This window comes from Macadamia integrifolia, chromosome 1 (assembly GCF_013358625.1).
Source record: "Macadamia integrifolia cultivar HAES 741 chromosome 1, SCU_Mint_v3, whole genome shotgun sequence".
NCBI classification, from domain to species: domain Eukaryota; kingdom Viridiplantae; phylum Streptophyta; class Magnoliopsida; order Proteales; family Proteaceae; genus Macadamia; species Macadamia integrifolia.
Genome location: NC_056557.1, coordinates 21334027 through 21356107, shown reverse-complemented (window position 1 = coordinate 21356107; position 22081 = coordinate 21334027). Strand labels below are relative to the sequence as shown.

Below are 22081 nucleotides of genomic sequence, written 5' to 3'. Positions count from 1 at the left end.
CCTTTACCACTGTTGCATCAAAATCCTTTTTTTTTTCCTAATCAAGGGTGGGAAATGAATTGCCCTTGACTTACTAGTGTCGGGTGGCGACTTTTGGGGGATGAAATTCTGGATAAGAATTTGGAGGACCATAGACGGATGATGAATGTCTAATGGCCTTGCATGCTAACTTACGATTCTTGGGGGACACAAGCTATGATGATCTTTTTAAGATACCTTAGTTATTAATCTAGGAACCAATTTATTGCCTTGAGATTGTTGAGACCGCACTTGCACATGTTAAGTTGCTTACGTATCTCTTAAGAGGGATTAGCTTTGGCATAGCTATTCACCCTATTAGACATAATATTTTTTTAGTTGATCCATGTTAACCAATCCAGGTATTTCTTCACCGTTGTGGTCTATGAGTTTCACAGCCTTGCCTGGTAGAATCTCTTTGACAGTGAATGCCCACCACTCCAGTTGGGCATGAATTCCCTCTTGGGTTATAAATTAGGGATCTTTGTTCTCGAAGAACAAGTTTACCCTCTTCTATGTGACGGCGCTTCACATTCTTATTGAAGGTCCTTGCCATTATCAGTTGATATTATTTTAGGTTATCCATGGCTTTCATACGCCTTTCGTTAAGAAATTTGAGCATGTCTTGTCTGGCCTTCACCCATTCACCTTCAGGTAATTGACTATCAAGAAGCACCCTTAGGATTGGTACTGGGATTTTCATGGGTAGAACCGCCTCAACCCATATACCAAAGAAAAAGGGGTTGCCCCTGTCGAGGATCGTATAGAAGTCTAATATGCCCACAAAGCAAGTGGTAACTTATCCGCCCAATCCTTGTGTGTTTCAGCCATTTTCTATAGGATCACCTTGATGTTCTTGTTAGCTGCTTCTACTGCCCCATTGGTCTGTGGCCCATAAGTGGTAGAGCAATGCCTTTTGATACCAAACTTTATGCAGATTTTATTAGTTTTGCCCCAGAAATGGGATCACTGATCTGATATCAACTCTTGAGGTACTCCATATCAGGAAATGATATTTTCTTGGGTGAATTTTGCCACCTTAGCAGATGTGAGGACTACATATGATTGAGCTTCTACCCACTTGGTAAAGTAATCAATGGCTACCAGGATGAATTTTTGACATTGGATGCTTTGGGGTTGACCTTCCCAATGATGTCAATGCCCTAAGTAGAGAATGACCAAGGAGAACTGAGTGAGTGCAATTCTATTGGTGGGATATGTATGATATTGGTAAATATTTGACATTTGTGGCATTTATTGACAAAGCTCACATAGTCTGCTTCCATTGTGTTCCAATAGTATCCTAGCCTGAGAATCTTCTTAGTTAGCATCTTGGGATTCATATAAGGTCCACAAAGACCTTGATGAATTTCCTCCATGATTGTCGCAGCTTGCTCTTCATCTACGCACAGTAATTATATTCCATCATAGGACCTCTTAAATAATAATTCCCCTTGAAGAATAAACTGGGTGGCATGTCTTCTCAGAAATTTCTTTTCTCTATCTATGACTTCAACTGGGTACTTCCTTTCCCTAATAAAATCAATAATATGAGCGAACCAAGACTGACCATCTATGGTGAGAGAGTTTACTAAATTTTGATAAATGGGACTACTTCTTTGTTCCACTAAGAATGGTCGGACTCTAGCCATAGGGTTGCATTCTACCATGGAAGCCAAGGTTGTAAGGGCATCAGCAAATCGATTGTTATCTCTCTGGAAGTATTCGAATGAGATCTTCTCAAAGTTTCCAATCACCTCTTCCAGATGTTCTTGATACTGCTTCAGCTTTTCATCTTTAGTCTTCCACTTTCCTTGTGTTTGACAAATGACAAAGGATGAATCTCCATACACCTTGATCCTTTTCACTCCAATAGTCAAGGCTATTTCTAGTCCCAGTGCGTAAGCTTTATATTCAACAATATTGTTGGTATAGGGGAAGTCAAGGCAGAATGACGAAGGCAAGTAAAGGCCATCAGAAGTGATAAGCAATATTCCTGCACCACACCCCTTTTGATTAGCTACTCCATCAAAGAACAACTGCCATTCATTAGCTATGTCTTCTTCCTCTATTGCTATGATTTCTTCATTGGGAAAGGCATCATCTAGGGCTCTTCCATCTTTTGTGGGGTGGGCAGCCAAATGATCAGCTATAGCTTGCCCCTTGATAGATTTTTTAGTAACATAGGTGATGTCAAACTCTAATAGCAAAAGTAGCCACCGGGCCATCCTTCCTGTTAGAGCTAGTTTCTTAAAGAAGTATTTGATTGGATCCATTCTTGAGATCAAATGCACTGGATAAGCTGCTATATAGTGCCGCAGCCTTTTTGTTGCCCAAATCAGTGCAGCACAAGTTTTTTTCAAAGATGTGTACCGTGTCTCATAATCCAAGAACCTTTTATTGAGGTAGTATATGTCATGCTCTACCCCCTTCTCTGTCTCCTTTTATGCTAGTAATGAGCCCATGGAATATTCTCCCATTGATAAGTACAATAGAAGTGGTTCTCCTTCCACCGGTGGTGTAAATACTGGTTGGTTCATGAGGTATCCTTTGATCTTATCAAAAGCTTGTTGGCATTGGTCATTATATTCAATGGGCTGATCCTTCTTCAGCAGCTTGAAAATTGGTTCACAGATCGTAGTCAGCTGTGCTATGAACCTATTGATATACTGGATGTGACCCAGAAATCCTCGTATCTGTTTCTCATTCCGAGGTGTGGGGCATCTCCTGAATTGCCTTGATCTTGATAGGGACTTCAATACCTTTTTCACTCACTAAGAACCCTAACAATTTTCCTCCTGTCACCCTGAATACACACTTCTGAGGATTCAACTTTAGCTGATACATTTTGTTCCTTTCAAAGAATCACTTTAGTGCGGGAATATGCCCCTGCCGATCTTTTAACTTCACTATCATGTCATCCACATAGACTTCCACATCTTTGTTCATCATGTCATACAATATAGCTGTAGCTGCTCTCTGATAAGTTGCCCCAGCATTCTTTAGTCCAAAAGGCATCACTTTATAACAATAGGTTCCCCATGGAGTGGTGAAGGCTGTCTTCTCACGATCCTCTGGGTGCATGCTCATTTGGTTGCTTCCCGAGAATCCATTCATAAATGATAGCAAGGCATGCCTCGCCATGTTTTCAACCAATACATCAATGTGAGGTAATGGGAAGTCATCTTTAGGGCTTACCTTGTTAAGATCTCGAAAGTCTATGCACATCTATACCTTGCAATCCTTCTTGGGCATTGGTATTATATTGGCTAACCATTAGGGGTATTTTACCACTTGTAGAAACCCCGCATTCCATTGCTTTACAACTTCTTCTCTAATCTTTTCACTCTATTCCAGCTGCATTCTTCTGAGTTTCTATTTCATCGATTTTGCCCCAGGGTAGGTCAAAATCGATGTTGCACGATATCAGGGTCTATACCAGGCATATCCTCATACGACCAAGTAAAGACTTCGGTGAATTCCTTCAGAAGACTAATCATCTGTTCTGCTTCTTCATCATCTAGGGTGGTACTAATTTTTACCTCTAGAAGGCATTGGTTGATTCCTAGATTAATAACCCGAGTATCCTCACGGATGCGTTGGGCTTTCTTTTGTTTGCATTGTTTTATTCACTCTTGATATTTATTAAGATCATTATCAGAAAAAGGAGGCAAGTCATACTCGGAATTAGAAATTTATTCATGAAAGAAGGAGTAACAGACTCGACATACACAGACTTTGGACTTTCCTAGAGAGGGAAGGCCGACTCGTAATAAAAAACAAAAGACTTAACAATTGACTTGACTACAGACTCGATGGCTGTAGACACCTAATTTTGCACCCCCTCCGGCTATGATGAAATGCGGATCTTGGATGTGACTTCTTGCTTTCGATCGATAAAGATGATTGACTAGGGAAACCCAGAAACATCCCCTACTTAAAAGACCATGAAAACCCCATGCGGGAGAAAAGGGGTCCAATTTTGACTTTTCATAGGTGAAAGAATCTGGTCAAGATGAACATATGGATGGATATTACTCGGAAATACGATTTTGATGATATATGGTACGTTAAAATAGGACCTTCGGATCTCCCACAATCTTCCTTCGAAAATTGTATTTTTTCACACGCATGTCGCACACACCAGCCTGTGCACAGCAGTAGGCCAGCCCATGCACAGTCGTAGGCCAACTCGTGCACAGCTGTAGGCCAGTCTGTGCTCAGTAGCAAGCCAGCCTACGTGCCCCCACAGCCTAGCCTATGTGTAGCAGCAAACCAGCCTGCATGCATGCCCCGTGTACCTTGCCAATCAGTGTGCCCCCAATGCCAACCTCCCGTGTGCATCCATGCATGCCCCGTACACCCCTACCTAGCCTTGTGTGCCACCGTCAATAGTCAGAATTTGTGTTCCACTGCCCTGGTGGCTGAAGAGATTTTTCTCTTCACCCGTTTGTGTATTTTACACTATCCTGCTAGCATACCCTACTCCGCATCCTCCCATTGGTCCAAAAAGGAATCTTTTTACCTTATTGGCCCAAAAATATTTACTTTTCCCCCCATTGGCCAAAGAATTTTACCCTCCACGCCATTGGTCCAAAATTTTTTACTTTCACCCCATTGGTCCAAAAAAATCACTTTATGCCCCCATTGGCTAAGGGAATTCCCCTTCGCTCCCCATTGGTCCAAGAATCCTATACATACCCCCTCCCTTTGGTTTTACACACACAAGAGTCCAAGCCTCTTAGTGAGAGAAGCTCTACCTTCTCTCCTCCCCTTTACTCACTTGAAGTTTTTCAAGTCTTCGGAGAGATCTTTATAAGATCCGAAGTGTTCTTCGGGCCTTTGAAACTCTTCAATCCTTTGCCTTTTTGAGTGAGATTTTTGTGTAGGAAAAGTTTTCTCTTAGTATCTCACCCCTCCTTTTTGAGGTTCTTCCAGTATACGGAGAGATCTTCGTAAAATTCCTTTGAATCTTCGAAGTGTTCTTCGGACCTTCGAAGTCCTTCAACCATTTAGGTTTTCAGCCCATCCCTAGTGGAAGCTCTGTCCGAGTGCCACCTCAGCTTAGCCCTCCCTTAGCCTATCCTCAGCGAAAGCTCAATCGGAGTGCCACTTTAGCCAAAATCTGAAAGTAACCGTTCCTAGCCATAACTCTATCCAAATATCATCATAGTTAGCATCGCTTGAGAAAGGAAGTTGGTGGTCAAGACCATCTTCCCCTGAGCTGGAAGAATCCACAAGAAAGTTCGTACTAGCATCAACCAGGGGGTCCACCCCTCTTCACCCGAAATAGGGGTCGAGCTCATGTATAATTTCTCAACAGAATTAGCATAATATAGACTTTATATAGACCTTGTTTTAGTGTACACAGTCATTTAATTCACTCAATGAATATATGTGTGATAACTTAGCTATGCATGCGGAATAGGAATAATTATGGAAAATGTTTGTCCTTAAGCATCTAGAAGGAAGACAGGTTGAACCAAGCAGATTGGGTGCCCAACACCTTCCCAATTCTGTAACCTGACACTTACCCTAAATCTCTAGACCAGACCAACTTTTGGGCCCTTTTCTTAGGGATTGGGCCCACTCTTGGGTTCTAGGCTCATAATCCTAGGTGGCGACTCCAAACCCTTTTGCATGATCCCTTATTGGACTATCATCGAACCCCCGTTTAGAAAGATAAATTTTACACCCTTACGAAATAGGCCCCCACGTATCTCCGAGAGACGATGAGGCAAGTGGGGCCCATAGGGTAAGCACACACCATATACCCCTCCCTTAAAAAAGAGAAAGAGAGGAGAGACGATGGAATGAATGCAAGCTTTTTTCCTCCCCCACAAAGGGAGGAAAGCATACGCACATCTCTTCAGGTCGTTACCCTCACAGTGGCAACTCCACTGGGGAAAAATGTCAAGCTTTCGACACTAGATGCTACCATTAAATGCAACAACATTTTCCACCACATCTGTTTGAAAACTTGTTTGGCTAACCCCATGTTCATAATTGTATTCGCTAACTACATCATTTGGCGAGGGACTCCATGTCATGCTCGCACCCTTGAGGAGGTCAGTGCATGTCATGGAAAGTACTCTGAGAGAAAATGGTAGCTGCTTCCTGTACAAGGTCGTGGGGTGTTGTCAAATGGTGAGCATGCTCATAATTGTGTCAGCACCCTCGGGGAGGTCCATGCACTTTATGACATTCTGAGATCGAATAATGATATTCCCACATTACACTTTTACACACAATCACTCACGGTTCTATCACCCTGTGGCTAGTTGCTTAACCTCGTGTGTAGTCATGAGTAATGGGCAAGGAAATCACCCCCTTGATCTCGTACCTATGGGTATATCAAAAGGATTAAGTACCTTGCGTATATAGATCCTATCAAAGAAGCCTTGTCGGTCTTATTGCATCCACTGCATACTCGCATCATAGAGGAAATAGATGAAAAATGCTTGGAACACCACAAGTTGATCTATAGAATTTGTTTGCAGTCTTAAAAAGAAATTTTCCTATGATATATTCTAGTCATAAGGAAATGCTTTCCTAAGTGGGTTTCGGATAAAAGGTGTCATTCCTCTTAGAAATGAAATTTGGATGATTGGGCATATGCGGTCCGAGCTGACTTTCGTCTAAGCCCAATAAAATGCTGAATTATCTAAAAGACCTGAGGAAACTAGGAGGAAGGTCACCTAGTGGGACAAGAGTAAGGAAAGCATGAATTTATTGGCAAAGAATGTATTAATAGGGATGTTCTGGTCAAGCCAATTGTATGAACCCCCACTTATGGCATTGAGTGGACTAGGGGCATCAACCCCTATCCACTCCCTACCATTAAGCAGACTAACTTTGGATGGATCATTGGTTGTTAATCTAGTAAATGTGTGAACAAAGGGGTTGGGAACACAAGAATCCTAAAATAAGCCACTTTTTGGTTCAGGCATAATTTCACACCTCAAGTATTCTTCGCATGACACGTCCGGGTAACCGATTGACTCGATTAAGTTCAGTATCACCTCCATCATCTCCTCAAGATTGTCTACCGCCAAGTGATTACAATCCAGTCTACATGGATCCACATGATCTTGAATGACCCAGGGAAGCATGGGTCCACCCCGTAGAGACCTTGCAGACGGAAATGGCTGAGGTCAAGAGAGGGATAGCATAGATAATGCATGCACTCCAGAACCCTCCCAAGACTGAACCAGCACAAGCTACAAGAGAGTTGGATCAGAATGGACCCACGGGTCATCACGAGAATTCTTCCCGAGTTGACTCAGGAGAACCAGAGCAAGTTAGGCCAACCGGTCAGAGATGAGTTTCACCTACCCGTCCAAATGGTCAACAGGGGGCCTATTCTAGGGTCCCTCCTCCTAGGGTAGTGATTGAAGATGTGGAAGAAGGGTTTGCAGCACACATTTGAATCGAACCTCCAGAGGCGAAGAGAGAAAGAAAAGTTAGGGAGCATTTGGAGAAATTTGAAAATATGCTCCGACCGAGAAAGAGTTCGGAAAGCCAAGCATGGATTCTGATGAAATGAATTTCTTTTCTAGGGCAAGGGTTCCCAAGAAGTTTAAATGGCAGACCAGCAGGTTTGATGGGTCAGAGGACCCCAAGGCTCATCTTAAAGTCTTCCTCAGCATCGCCAAGTCATGGCAACTTACGAACAACTAGATGGGACAAGCATTCATGTTAACCCTATCAGGACTAGCACCAAGGTGGCTCAACTAGCTGGAGTCTTCCCAAATCTAGAATTGGACAATGGTGGTGAAAGCCTTTACTAAGCAATACTCTTACAACACCGAGGTGGATGTGAAACAATGGGAGCTTGAAACGTTGAGACAACAGCCAAGAGAAGGATTCACTGCCTTCTTGATGAGGTTTAGGGATAAGCCGTTAAGATGGCAGATCAGCCTTCAGAAGCAGAGCAAGTAGAAATATTGATTGAAAACTTGTCAAGGCCTTATTATGATGTCCTTTACTATCAACATTTGTAAACTTTTGATGCCTTGATAGCCACTGGTACATGTGTGAAAAATAGAATCCTAAGGGAAGCTTAGTACCAAGGATCCTCCCAAGATGTAGGCAAGAACACTAGAGTTGGATAGGGAAAGGGTCCAGAGACCAATATGGTAGGTGCGGTTCAACAGTCAGTCTCTCCTATCACCTCTTCACAATCATTTGTGATACAAGTAGATGCTCCCTCCCAGAAGGCTCCTCATCCAAGAAGGCAATTTATTGATTTGGGAATGCCCGTGATAGCAGTGTATAAAAAATTAAAGAAACAAAGATTACTAGGGATGGTGGCTCTAAGGGCAATCAGCAACCCTCCCCCAACTTGGTATAGAGATCATGAATATTATGCTTATCACACTCAGAAGGGGCACAACACTGAAAGACGCATAGGTCTCCAGCATGCAATTCAGGACTTGGTAGATAGCGGGACTATAGAAGTCAAGGTGAAGCAATCTCCTAATGTCAATACTAATCCTCTCCCGGATCATGGAACCATCAATATGTTGGCAACAATGATGGATTGGAAAAATTGGGATCCTAAATTTTATGATCCACCCCATTTTATTAGGGATGCCAAGAAATATCAAGAGGAAAGGCATGTTGACTGGCAGGAGAAATTCTAGCTTGTGTAGACATTGTCTCTCCCTCCAGAATTAGTAGGGCATATCCGTGGTTTCATCAAAGATGCTTGTCAAAAGGAGTCAGACTCCTTCCGAAGGGCTATTCACATGTGTCAGATGGATAAGAACATTTGTCATCCCATGTTTTATGACCATGTGAACAATTTAGATGAAGAAGCAACAGAGAGTGATCTTACTCAACTCATTGAACCCCGGGCTCGAAAGAATCATATGAAAGCTCATGCCTATAGGAGAGCTATGAGTAAAAAAGTTAGGGCTTACGAGAAAGCCATTCATCCTTCCTCATCAACAGAAGAATCCACTGCAGCACATCTCTAGCCACCAGCATATCTCCAACCATCACCATATTACCAACCTCCACCACATCATCAAGCAGGAGTTTTCATCTTATAACCCCCAATTGTCATACCCTACCTCTCACATCACATCACCTTCACACCACCCTGGCTTATATCCCTCATCACCCTCATACCAATCCCATTCTCAAGGATCGATATATAACTCAAACGAAGGATGGATGGATGGGTACAATTGGAAGGATATGCTCGCACTACCAGACTCCCCAAAGATAACCTCATCAACAGGATAAGTGAATACTTTAGGAGAAGGTCAGGATGGTGATCCTACTTCTCTAATTTAGCTCACTATATCTTTAGAGGATAATCCAGAGGTAATTGAAGAAGTCACGGATGACCTCCTCAGAGTAATGATAGCATTGGCAATGGGAGAACAAATCAAAGAGTACACTTCTCTAATCCACATCGGGAGTGACACAGAAGATGATGAGTTTAGCTTAATCCGTCTTCGAGCCAATGAGACCAAGTCTGGTCCAATGGAAATTTTTTGATACATATGCTTGGAGTACTATGAACGTTTGGATACAGGGGAATTTGATGGTCAAGAGGAATCTGATGAAGAACCAAGTGAGGGAGAAATCAACGAAGAAGAGGATGATGATGATGATGATGATGATGAGGACGAAAGCGAATATGAGAAGGATGGAGATGACTCTAGTTCTCAAATTGATGATGAGTACCCAGATTGGGATGACTACCAGGGGCCTTGGCACAATGATGATGATGATGATGATGAATCAGGGTACTACTCACCAAGGGATCCTGGAGGATATTTTGTGTATGCAATTGGTGAAGATGACTCAATGATTGATCCCACAGATGCTATTCAGCTGGCACTCACAATTCACATGGAATGGGTAGATCAGGCATGAGATTCAGAAGATAGTGAAGGGTATGAAATCACTATTGAAGGTGAAGAAAATCCTATAGCAGAACACATAGCTTATGTCTATAATTGTTTGGTTGACATCAAACTCGAGGTAGATGGAATTAACTGAATATTAGGAAGTAGCCATCAGTGAACAATGCTACGCCAAGCAGTTGATAATCCTTAAGAAAACAAGGGGCATTCCATACTTGCAGAAATGATAGATATAGCAGTTGCACGGCTTTCCAATGTAGTCAAAATGGTACTAGCCAAGCAGTGAAGAAGAATCTGAGGAAGAAAATGACCCCATGGTAGGGATAATTACCATAACAAATAGTGATGATGAGGATTGTTATCCCACAGAGATCATCATAAAGAAACCTGCCAATGTGATGGAAACCAGAAGTGGAAGAGACTATAAAAGCAAGGCCCTAGCCGTAGAACAGTCAAGAACTAGTGGGGCAAGAACCAGTGGCTTGAAGAAAGTACCAAAAAATCCAGTCTTGGCTCAGCTTAAGAAGTCCCAAGCTAATATCTCGATTTGGGGATTGTTAATGGCCTCCCCCACACACCGCGAAGCAGTCTTGAAGTCTTTCACCAATGTGCAAATGCCAATCAAGATAGATCTGATATACCTCTAGCACATAGTGGGGGCAACATATGCGGTACAGTCATTGATGTTCTTAGACTTCAAACTACCTAAAGGATCCTAGCATAATAAAGCTTTACACATTATGGTAGAATGTTTGGACAAGGTGGTTCCCCAGGTTCTCATTGACAACGGGTCCGCTTTGAATGTTTTATCCTTGAGATTGGCAAAGAGTATTGGCATCAACCTAGAAGAGATAAGGTCATCAATCCAAACCATATGGGCATATGACAACACTAAGAGAAAGATCCTTGGCATCCTCACCATTGTTGTAGTAATTGGCCCGGTGAAGTTTGATATTAATTTCCAGATCATTGATATATTAGCAACTTTCAACATGCTCTTGGGAAGGCCTTAGTTACATCATACAATGGCAATGTCCTCTAGTCTCCATCAAAAAATGAAATTCATTCATGAAGGAAAGGTGGTTACAGTAATCGGAGATCCCGAAGTGGTGAACTCCTTAGCCAACATTAAAAATGGAGAAGAAAAAGACCAGGAAGTTCAACTTAGTGATTTTGAAATAGAAGAAACTTGTGCAGCACTCACTGAGGAAATGCCAAATGAAAATATTCCGGCTAATGAAGCTATATGGAGCCCTCTAGTAAATTAGATGATGAGGAACATGCAATAATTTCCAAGGATGGGTTTGGGCAAGTATCATCAGGGTGTTTCAAAATTACCTACTTCGATGGTTAGCAAAGGAAAGAGTGGTCCTGGGTACATTCCTCAAACCCCCGGACCAAGGAGCAAGAATGGCAGCAAAGGGCAGAAGGTACTAAGGATGACTAAAAAAATCTCCGCCTCTTACTACCCCACTCTCAATGGGTACTTCATAAGGGAAGGAGAAGATTTTCCCTTTTGAAGTATTCTTTCAAGATGAGTTAGACTGGATAACTCATGAGATAGAACAATAGTATATGCTAGCCAAAGAAAATGATCAAGACAGTTGCATCACCAGAATAGTGGAAGTAGCACTGATTAAAGATGAGTTCTCCTCTAACAACCCCACAACATTGGTCCAGTCAAAGGAATTGCCAAGTCCCTGAGTACTCTTGAAGAGGGAATGGGAGAAGAAGATACGTCTTGTCTGGAGTCTACAACTTCCCATAGATCTAAAAAGGTCACATCTGTTACTTTCTACAAAAGCCACGAGCTCAAGAGTTACATGAGCTCAAGCCCAGGCCTAGGCCTTTTAGAGGAAGAAGCACTTATGCAAAGCAATAAAGAGCACAAAGAATGATGGTTTGCATGTACTGTGCCTGAATCAACTGCAACGAGAAGGTCCGTGAAGGTGCTCAAAGATGTGACCAGGGCACTGGGATGGCATCCCTCAATAGGATGGAAAAAATGGACTTTATAGAAAGAGGTTTGAGTAGTCTCCACCAATCTTCACCTCTCAGAAAGTTTGGCTTCTGAGAGCACGATGTTGATCAGCTGATATTTGTGAACAAACAGACACTTATCCAGAAGAACCATTGCACCATTGAAGAAATAGTAGCAACCTTCCTGGAAGAAGAAAGAGGCCCATTGCCACATCTCCTCATCCATCGAGCCGTGGAACCGCCCTAAACTGGACTAGCATTGGGGCGAATTTCAAGTTTACTCATGCTGTTGAGTCAATCAAACTGGGTACCATTGATAAAAGCATTAAACCAGTCATCAAGTCTGTACCCGAGTCAATTGTTGAGTCTACTATTTATGATTTCGTGTTGGTCTCCCCTCTTGAGGAGAGTCTAGAGTCTGTGTATGTCGAGTCTATTACTCCTTCTTTCATGATTGAAATTTCTGATTCCGAGTATGACTTGCCTCCTTTTTTTCATGATGATCTTAATAAATATCAATAGTAAATAAAACAATACAAACCAAAGAAAGCCCAACCCATCCGTGAGGATACTTGGATTATTAATTTAGGAACCAATCATTGCCTTCGAGAGGTAAAAATTGGCAACACATTAGACAATGAAGAAACAGAACAGATGATCAGTCTTTTGAAGGAATTCACTGAAGCCTTTGCTTGATGATATGAGGATATGCTTGTGTAACATCACTTGCAAACCTACCTTGGGAAAAAGTCGGTCAAGCAGAAGCTCAGAAGGATGCGCTCAGAATGGAGTGAAAGATCAGGGAAGAAGTAGTGAAGCAATAGAATGCGGGGTTCCTGCAAGTGGTAAAATACCCCCAATGGTTGGCCAATATTGTACCAGTACCAAAGAACGATGGCAAGGTATGGATGTGTATAGACTTCAGGGATCTTAAAATGGTAAGCCCTAAATATTACTTCCCATTACCTCACATTGATGTATTGGTGGATAACACTATGGGGCATGCCTTGTTATCATTTATCGATGGATTCTCGAGATATAACCAAGTGCGCGTGCACCTAGAGGATCATGAGAAGATAGCCTTCGCCACTCCATGAGGAACCTATTGTTACAAAGTAATGCCTTTTAGATTGAAGAATGCCGGGGCAACTTATTAGAGAGCAGCTATGACCATATTACATGATATGTTGAACAAAGATGTGGAAGTTTATGTAGATGACATGATAGTGAAGTCAAAAGATAGGCAGGGGCATATTCCCACATTAAGGCAATTCTTTGAAAGGATCAAGAAGTATCAGCTGAGGTTGAACCCTCATAAGTGTGTCTTTAGGGCAACAACAGGAAAATTGTTAGGGTTTATGGTGAGTGAAAGGGGCATTGAGGTCGACCCTATCAAGATCAAGGAAATTCAAGAAATGCCCACGCCTAGCACTGAGAAGCAGATACGAGGATTTCTGGGTCACATCCAATATATCAGCTGATTCATAGCTCAGTTGACTACAATCTGTGAACTAATCTTCAAGTTGTTGAAAAAGGATCAGTCCACAGAATGGAATGATCAATACCAACAAGCTTTTGATAAGATCAAAGGATACATGATGAACCCACAAATATTAACACCACCAGTGGAAGGTGAACCACTTCTGTTATACTTATCAGTGGGAGAAGAAGACACAACTATGAATGGTAATTGTTCTTTAATGGAGCAGCTAATCAAAAGGGGTTTGGTGCAAGAATATTGCTTGTCACTCCTGACGATCTTTATTTGCCTTCATCATTCTGCCTTGATTTCCACTATACCAATAACATTGCTGAATATGAAGCTTGTGCCTTAGGACTCAAAACTGCCCTAACCATTGTGGTAAAAAGGATCAAGGTGTATAGAGATTCATCCATTGTCATTTGTCAGACGCAAGGGAAGTGGAAGACCATAGATGAAAAGCTGAAACCATACGAAGAACATCTAGAGGAGATGATTGAACACTTTGAGAAGATCTCATTCGAATACTTCCAGAGAGATAACAATAGGTTCGCCGATGCCCTTACGACCTTGGCATCTATGGTAGAATGCAACCCTATGGCTAGGGTCCAACCATTCTTGATAGAACAAAGAAATAGACCCATTTATTATAATTCGGTGAACTCTCTCACCGTGGATGGTCGGTCTTGGTGCGCTCATATTGTGGATTTCATAAGAGAAAGGAAATACCCGGTTGAAGCCACAGAAAGAGAAAGAAATTCTTGAGAAGATATGCCACCCAGTTTATCCTTCAAGAAGACTTGTTGTGCAAGAGGTCCTATAATGGAATATAGTTGTTGTGTGTGGATGAAGATCAAGCTACAACCATCATGGAGGAAATTCATCAAGGCCTGAATGCCAAGATGCTTGCTAAGAAGATTCTTAGGCTGGGATACTATTGGAATACAATGGAAGCAGACTGCGTGACTTTTGTTAAGAAATGTCACAAATGTCAGATATTTTTCAATATCATACATATCCCACCAATGGAGCTACCCTCACTCAGTTCTCCTTGGCCATTGTCTACTTGGGGTATTGACATCATTGGGAAGATCAACCCCAAGGCATCCAACGGTCACGAGTTCATCTTGGTAGCCATCGATTACTTTACCAAGTGAGTAGAAGCCCAGTCATATGCAGTCCTTACATATGCTAAGGTGGTAAATTCATCCAAGAAAACATCATTAGTCGATATGGAGTACCTTAACAGTTAATATCGGATCAGGGATCCCATTTCTTGGGCAAAATCGACAAAATCTACATAAATTTTGGTATCAGAAGGCATCACTCTACCACTTACAGGCCACAGACCAATGGGGCAGTAGAAGTAGCCAACAAAAATATTAAAGTCATCCTGCAGAAAATGGCTGAAACACATAAGGATTGGGTGGATAAGTTACCCCTTGCCCTATGGGCATATTGGACTTCTGTGCAATCGTCGACAGGGGCAACTCCATTCTCTTTGGTGTATGGGGTTGAAGCAGTGCTACCCTATGGAAATCCTAGTGCCATCCTTAAGAGTGATTTTAGATAGTCAGCTACCTGAAGGAGAATGGGTAAAGGCCAGACATGATGAGCTCAATTTTCTTGACGAAAGGCATATGAAGGCCATGGATAATCTGAAGAAATATCAACTGAGAAGAGGGGGAACTTGTTCTTTGAGAGCAAAGAGCCCCAATTTATGACCCAAGAGGAAAATTCAGGCCCAACTCGAGTGGCCCATTCACTATCAAAAAAAATTTTCTAGGCAAAGCTATGAAACTCATAGACCACAACGATGAAGAAATACCTGGACTAGTCAACATGGATCAACTTAAGAGATACTATGTCTAATAGGGTGAATAGCCCAAACTACGCTATACCTGATTCCTCTCTCAAGGGATTCGTAGGCAACTTGACATGTGTAACTGCGATCTCAACCATATCAAAGCAATAAATTGGTTCCTAAATTAATAATCAAGGTATCTTAAAAGTTCATCATAGTTTATATCCCCTAAGAATCACCATTTGGCATACAAGGACAATAGTTATCTGTCATTCACCTATGGTCCTTCAAATTCTTATCTAGGATTCTATCTCCTGAAAGTCACTACTTGGCACCAGTATGTCAAGGCCAGTTCATTCCCCATCCTTGATTAGTGTAAAAAAAGTGTGTTTGATGCAACAATGGTGAAGGTTTGGTTGTGTCAATGGCTAATGAGTGATACTTGGTAAATCATCCTCTTCCCTTTTGTTTGTGATGGTTGTAGGAAAATTCATGGACTCATTGGTTGAGACGTTAAGAAAATGGACCTTGGACATAAACATGAGGCCACCAGGACTACTAGAATCTGTGAATATGTCGATGCTCGGTCTGATCGGGTGTATAAAGCTACATCACCATGTACTCCAATAAGTGCCTCAACACTGGGATACAAATCTTCATGTGTTTCAGTTTAGATTGGTTGAGATCTATCCAATTCTCGAGGAATTCTAAGTTTATATGTTATCTCCACCTAAGAGCAAGTTGATTCAACTATCTTTGGAGAAAGATCACTCAGAAGAGATTCAAGACTTTTTCGGATGGAAAGAGGAGGAAATGAAGCAATTCATCAGATATGGAAAGATTGATATTCTGAAGGTGGCCAGGATCTTCAATCAATACCTATCACTGGGAGGAATCCATCAATAAATGTCACAGGATGCTTATCTACTATGTATGATAGCTCGCTATGTTCTCCAAACTCCAGGACGTGGTGCACCAATTGCCCTAATAGAAGTGATAAAGTAATTGAAGAAAGGAAGAGATATCATTCCCACAGTCCAAGCAGAACCATTCAAAGGACTTGATGACATAAGCCATAGCCATAGGTTTGGACTTGATCATTATCACGGAAGCCCCACCATTTTCCAACTATGGCTACTTGATAAGCTAAAGCTAAACAAGCCATTAAAAGAATGCTGACTCGGTGCTCTATACTACCAAGAAAGGAGGGAAGCCCCGGAGTTCAAGCTCATTGTTGATTGGAAAGAGTACCTACAAGGAAGAACTACAAAGGACATTGCATGGAGATGCCCAAGGAAGCCACAAGAGGATTTTTTGATGAAGACCCCTAGATACAATTACATCAGGTTGATGGGATTAACTCTTATGTCTTTTTTACTTGCCCACTTACATTAGTCGACAGTATAGACTAGAAGCAGACGACCTCGAGGAGTTGGTGAACTTTTACCCACCCCAAGAGTTGTCTCCCTATATTGTTACTTATCTATCCCGTTTATGGTAGGGAAGTCATTTTCTTATCATTCACTTAGTAGTAAAATGAGGAAATACTTGGATTTTCGTGTTATCCCGATTGTTATATTGAAGTCTTGAGTTGTGGAATTAATTTTTTCTAAACATTCCCAAACCATAAATAGAAGGAAATTTTCTTTGTGCCAAATATAGGTTTTCATCCATAAAATGTTAAAATAAAAAAAAAAGTGAACAAACAAGAGGAGGGAAAAGAAAAAGCAAAAATATACATGCGTTTGTGCTTGCAGGAACTATAGGAACAGATCCCTAAGGGCCAAAATCCTCATCTGAACCATACTCTGAGTCACCCTCATGGAATGACGAGGAGCTTGGGGATGCCAGTCTAGTATTCTCCGGTCTCTGGGTCAAATCTTGAATTAATGCATACTACTGAGCATTCTCCTACTGGTAGGAGTTGACTTGGCTCTCTAAGGCAACAATCCTTCTATCTTAAGAAATATATGAGAGGATCAAGAAGAAGGACAAAAATAAAAATGAGATAGAAAATACCTTGGTGATCATCGCCTCACACAAGCCATGATGCATCCTCCTGATCTCAGAATAGACCTCCGGGGACACATGAGAAAGAGCGTATCAATCAAAGGAGGTCGAAAGTCAATTGAGGGATGGTCAGATACTTACATAGTCATAAGGCATGGGCAGCCTAAGGGAAGCATCTACATCTGTTCTCCACTCCAGAAGATGAGGGAGGCTAGGATTGGCTGCCTTAGGGTAGCACTAACCTGGGAAGCCATGGAAGGGGATGGTGGCTATCCTGAGGGATCCACCCACACTAGTAGAGGGTCCAATTTGTGATGGACCAGTAGCACTGTCGTGTGATTGAGCTGTAGAAAGATTTACATGTCGTGTTCTCCCCTGAAAGAAAATCAGTCAAGACCAAGGCAAAAAGAAATTGAAACATGAAGAAAATACTCAAGAAAGGGCAACATACCACTGGACAATCAAGGCTAAGAGGGGTGTATACTATCTCCTCCTCAAGGAAGGTTTTGTAGTGCCTATCCTGGTCAAGGAATGAATCATTCCATACTCCATTGGCCAGCCTCTCAATCTGGTTTGCAAGAATGCACTCCGGGCAGAGAGGAGGAAGATAAGGAGAAAGGCATGCCTCAAAATCAGACCACTGGGGTATGACACTCTCCCCCAAGTACCAGGCATGGCCCCATATGCTTCTAAATAGGACCCGATTCTCAGATAGGTACCTAGCCAAAGTGACTTCATCAAGGTCTGGGAATGTAAGAGGCTGGAACGGCCTCCAAGTGACTTGTGAATCCAAAAAGAAGTAAGTGTAGCACAGGATGGAAGGAAATCTAATGATAAATGTGGCATACCTTTGTGAGACCATTTAGAAGAGAACGAGCAGTGGTCCCTAGAGGATGGCACCGACTCCTAAGTACCCGACTATTTCCCCATCTCATGACTATGGGAAAGGGCAATGCTTGAGGGTCCTTCATCCTGGGGGCAATAATCTCCGGATGCTAAAAGCACCAGGGCTGATTTAAAAGATCAAAGTAAGGAAATGCAACCAAATGAAAGGAAGTGAGTACAAGGATTACCTGGAGAATGCAGCCCGCTCCCTTGAGACCTCGGTCTCCATATTATAATAGGTCTAGGGTCCGTAAAACATATGCATAGGCAGCCTCACCCCAATCCCAAGAGTCTATCTCCTGAAGATTCTAGAAGAAGGCTACCAGGTGAATATCCACCCCTCCTTGGAGATCACTGAAGAGACACTGACTCACAACAAACAAAAAGGAAAGAGTGGGTCACCTGTGTAATGTTACCAGGGTTTACCCCCAGGCCAGTTCTTCACCAACATGCACTGATATCATCAAGGTGGATATGTGTTTGATCAGCTGTAATGTAAACTCCCTGACTGTTGGAATCTCAGGAAGGGTCAAGGGTCTCCCACAAAATGGTATGCCTGTCAAGGCATAGAAGCACAGGGGTGTGATGGTGATCTTGCCAATAGGGAGATGAAAGGAGTGGGTACTCAGCCACCATCGCTCCATCAGGGCCCCTACCAATGCCGGACTGAATTTCTTGGTCTTTATGAATGCTGATCGACTCAGGCAAGATGAGTCAACCATCTCTATTACTCTGCAAGGAAGTATCTTGTACCATGCTCAAACCATGTTCGGATGGCCATACAGGGCTGATAAGCACATTTATGTGTGAAATCTAGGGTAGTAAAACATGCATTTTACATATTTAGAATGGAGCTACCTTAGGTTTTAATCTCCTTTTGCAGGTTTTATATTTTTAAGGCCTTAAGGACTATTGGACACTATATCTTCAATTTTACACGTACAGCGGTCCTATTTCTTTTCATGGTTGCGAAGAGGATGAAATTCTGAGCAAGATGGAAGTGTTCAATTAAAAGTACACATTCGTTTGGTCAATCGTACAAGTGATTATTCTTTTCGGGCAAGAAAAAGAATAATGGATTAGAACTAAACCGAGATGCAGAACCAGCCCATTTGCAGTTGTCCCAGAGGTATAAGGAATATTCAAAATGCCAACAAGGATCGATGGACCACATCCTTAAGTGATTGAAGATTCATTTTTGGTAACAACAACTACCTAGTGTAGTTGGTGAGCTATGGTGTGCAAAATTTCCTTGCTCACCAAGAGGTCTCAAGTTCGAATCTCATGGTTGTTTTTTTTAGAGAATTTTCTTGAAGATTTCCTGCTTTTCACTCACTTAAAGAACTAAGGGCATGGAGGGGATTTCACATCAAATTAGAAGCAAGGAAAATCGTGAAAGGGTTCCTGCGCAAGAAGAGAAGAAAAAAAAAAGGGAGAAATAAAGATTATCCAAACCCTCCCTCTCCTCCACATCATCACCAAAAGATTGTCCAAATCACACAAAGCAAGAAGAAAAATAGTCCCTTGGAGGGAGAAAAAGAAGAGAAATAAATTAGAAAAAAAAAAGAAAATAAGCAAACAAATTATAGGAAATTTCTCAAAGTTTATTTCCCTCTTCTCTCTCCTCCACCTTAGCACTTTTGGTCTCAAAAGATCTCACAATCAATTGTGGATTTCTCCCTTTTAGAAAAGAGAAATTTGTTACCCTACCTCCCCATTCCCTATAAATACAACTCATGTAAGAGGAGTGGAGATAATTCATTCTTCTTCTAGTTTTTTTTAGTTGCTCTCTCTTTCTCTTGCTCTCTCTTTAGTTTTAGTTCTTCTTTATCTTTTCTTTAATCACTTTTGTCATAGATTTTTTTTATTTCAATTAATGCAAGCACTCTTTTATTTTTATTCAACCCTTTTATGTTTATAATTTATGCAATTGAGTTGTAATTTTTTAAGTTATAGTTCTAGGCTTAAATCTAGGTGACAAGATCACGTTGCCGTGGAGCAATTTTTTTTTCAAGATTTGTTTTCTCTAGTACTAGAAATTTCAGATTTGGTTTATTCCAGATCTGGTTTTTAGTACTGGTAGTATCTCAAATCGATCAAGTTTTCAGTTCGAGGGTTGAAGTTCAAGTAAGTAGGCTCCTTTAGTAGTCTTCTCTCCCCCCTCTCATTCCCTTCTGATACCCTTTCTTCTTAATTTAGGATTTTAATTTCAGTCGTTACATTATTGCTATCCTTTTCCCCCAAGTTCTGGCTGTGTATGTGTGGTTTGCCCCTCTTGCATGAACATATTTTATTGTTTTTTTTTAATTGCTCCCTTTCCAAAGCCAAGTAGAGTAACCCTTGTAAGAGTGACTCTCTGGTCAAGTAGGGAAGCTCATATTATGATGCATCCCTCGGACTAAGTAGAGAAACCTACTTGTGAGTCTCTCTCTAGCTTTATCCCCTTTCTTTTACTTTATTTTTATTTCAGTATTTTTTTCTTTATTGTTTTTTTTTTAATTGTGTGGGTTGTTTATTTTCAGTTATTTATTTATTTAATTTTAATTACGTGGCTTCCGTCTTTAAATTATTAGATGACGAATGGTTAGGACGTTATTTTAGATACATATGTTTAAGGCGGTAATTAGAATTAGATCACAACCATTAATTGGTTCACTTTCGCATTATTAAAAGAAATAAAAAAATAAAGTGGCTGCTCTCCCTGTGTTCGACCCGTAGCTACACTGATCTGTACGCTTGTGGTTACATTTTAAATCTCAAACAAGTTTTTGGCGCCGTTGCCGGGGAGACAGTTCCATATTATTTTTCACTTTCTTTTAGTAAATCGGAGTGTTTTGTTTGCTTTGTTTTGTTTTTCCTTTTCTTTAATTAAATTTCTGAGAAGAACAACTTGCAATAATAGTTGTATCGATGGAGGTCGCCATGCCTCACAGTATGATAAAGACAGGTTTCACCCTGTAGCAGTACCTCAGGAATTGACCTAAGCAACCCCGGATCCCTGCCGATAAGCTCCCAAAAAGCCAAAAGAAAAATCAAAAAAATAAAAAAAAATTGATTAAAAATAAAAAGTTTTGCTATCCATTCTTTTGTGCTTGTCTTACTTTAGTTGTGGGTAGTTCTCTATTGCATGAGTGTTAAGTGGGTACGTAATACTAAGAATCGGTTAGAAAGAAGAGATCCAACAAGTAGTGACCCTGTACATTTGCTCTCTTTAAAACTCTTCAATATGGGAGACCAACAGCAAAACCCTTCACCTAAATCTTTGAAAGATAGGTTCTACCCTGCTAGAACAGCCCAACCTTCCTACATAGTTCTACCACAAGCCCAGGGCAATAATTTCGAACTCAAATATCAATACATCACTATGTTGCCCCACTTCCATGGGTTGACCTATGAGGATGCATACCTAATTCTAAGGGAATTTGAAGAGGTATGTGTTCTAATTAAGATCCAACAGCTTTCTGATGATGCTGTTAAGCTTAGGTTTATTACTTTTGCATTGAAAGATCAAGCTAAGAAGTGGTTGTATGGGTTACTCACAAATTTCATAACCTCATGGGAACAGTTCACAGTTGTCTTCCTTATGAAGTTTTTCCCAACTCACAAGACGAATAAGCTTAGAAGTGATATCCTTCAGTTTAGGCAAAAGCCTAGTGAGTCATTTTCCAAACTTATGGAGAGATTCAAGGATCTACTCCAAGAATGCCCTCACCATGGCCTAGACTTATGGCATTTATGTCAAATAATTTATGAGGGTGTTGATTACCCAACTAAACAAATGATAGAGTCTATGTGCCCTGAGGGATTCACATCCTTTACAGATGAAGGAAAATCATGGGAATTCTTACTTGACTTAGCTGACAAAACCCGTGAGTGGGAATCCACCCAAGAGAGTGAAAGAATTATAGGAGGGAAAGGGTATTTTGTGGATGGGATAGTAGCAAAGGAAGCCCATTTGGATAGCCTAATCAAGAGGATTGAGGCTATTGTTCCTAGAGAGCCATCATCAGTCAATTTGGTTAA

The 22081-nt window shown here is 41.3% G+C and overlaps 1 non-coding gene across 1 annotated transcript; it reads right to left on the bottom strand.

Moving 5' to 3' along the window:
• Positions 1-21671: 21671 nt before the first annotated feature.
• Positions 21672-21778, bottom strand: LOC122087199. The gene has a single exon (XR_006142699.1). It is a non-coding gene; the product is annotated as a small nucleolar RNA R71 (small nucleolar RNA).
• Between the last annotated feature and the right edge of the window lie 303 nt (positions 21779-22081).